Here is a 1,576-nt window from a genome sequence, read left to right as displayed (position 1 = left end):
CCCCCCCCCCCCCCCCCAAACCCTTTCTCCCACTACCCCGAAAGCGTCGATGGCGCGCGACGGTTCCCGGAATCTTCGTCGAAGCGATTGAAAAAAAAAAAAAGATCGGGAAATCGCTTAACCTGTAATTCTTGTTAATTTCTATAATTAGCTCCGTTAATGCCACACCTGAGATATGCAGATAAATGTACATGGAATGGACAGATTGAAAACGTAAAATTTCCTTGTACTTAACGCTTGTTCTTCTTAGAAAATAAATGAAAACTTAAGGAAAATTGGTCCTATCTTCTCACTACTTTAAACATGCGTTATTTTTAATTATTATACATTGTTTGATAGATTGACAAATTCATTAAGCAGTACTTATAAAGTATTAATAAAAACATAATTATTTAATGAAGGAAATAAAGAAATAGGAAGGATTTTAATTTTTGCAATATAATATATTATCATTTTTTTATTTATATATTATGATAAAACTGAACTATTTATATTGATACAAGGTTGTACTAGTTTTGAACTCACAAGAGATATTTATCCTACGAATTAGAAAAATTTATACGAGAAAATTGCTATTGATCTTTCTATAAAGTATATGCAAATATACTTTTATATGTTTGATTTTGTATATAAAACTTTTAGTGTAATTTACAGTTAACAATTAAGATATATTGTTGAAGATATTTTGGTGCACGAATAAAAACTCGATAATTGAATAGTTTAATTTTATGTTAAAAAATAAATAAATAAGTAAATTCTTTATATATAAAGAATTTATTATTTTTATAAAAATCATACAAAAAAATGCAGATCTAACAGGGATAAGTACACCCTCGGAAAAAATAGTAAAACTGGGACACCCTGTATGTCATGGACAAAGCGTAGTAAACAAGACTAATTGCGTCAATGATCGAGACATAGATACGTGTTGCTTTTGTTTGATTTTTATGTTATCGTAGCTTTAAAGCGTTAAGAAAATAACGACAGGAAACATGCAGCTTCTGTTACTGCCGCGTATTAATTTAGAACTTTATGTCAATTATTACATCACGTTTTCACACAAATTTTTCCAACGCTGAAAGAATCAACCATTCGAGTTCTTCAAAGAACGTAAAAAGTTTTATACATCACGACTTTTTTTGTAAAGATCATAATTTGCTTGAAAATTAGATACTAAAAAGTTGAAATTACGCCTATTTATCTCTCTAAAATTATTTTATCGATAATAAATCTTCTGGCACAAAAAAAATCGGAAATTACAACACATTAACGGATAATGGACTATAAGAATAATAGCGATATATCGTATTTAATTAAATTTTAACACGCATCGTCTTATTTTTTACAATGCACAATATATAAAGAATATCAATGTATAAATTAATTCCATCTAAATACGATTTGCAGCTACTCGAGGATGCGTGTGGATGGGTCCTAAAGTCTAAAAATTAAGGAACGACGCGCTACGAAGTCGAGAAGCGAGAGTTGTCTTTCGCGTGTGACGGATAATCAACATTGTTGCTCGCCGGTTCGTACCCCCGGGGGGGGTTAAAATTCAGAGCTAGGGTACGCCAGG

The sequence above is a fragment of the Trachymyrmex cornetzi genome, unplaced genomic scaffold, assembly GCF_001594075.2.
Source record: "Trachymyrmex cornetzi isolate Tcor2-1 unplaced genomic scaffold, Tcor1.1 scaffold579, whole genome shotgun sequence".
Lineage (NCBI taxonomy): Eukaryota > Metazoa > Arthropoda > Insecta > Hymenoptera > Formicidae > Trachymyrmex > Trachymyrmex cornetzi.
This window is presented reverse-complemented; position numbering follows the sequence as displayed.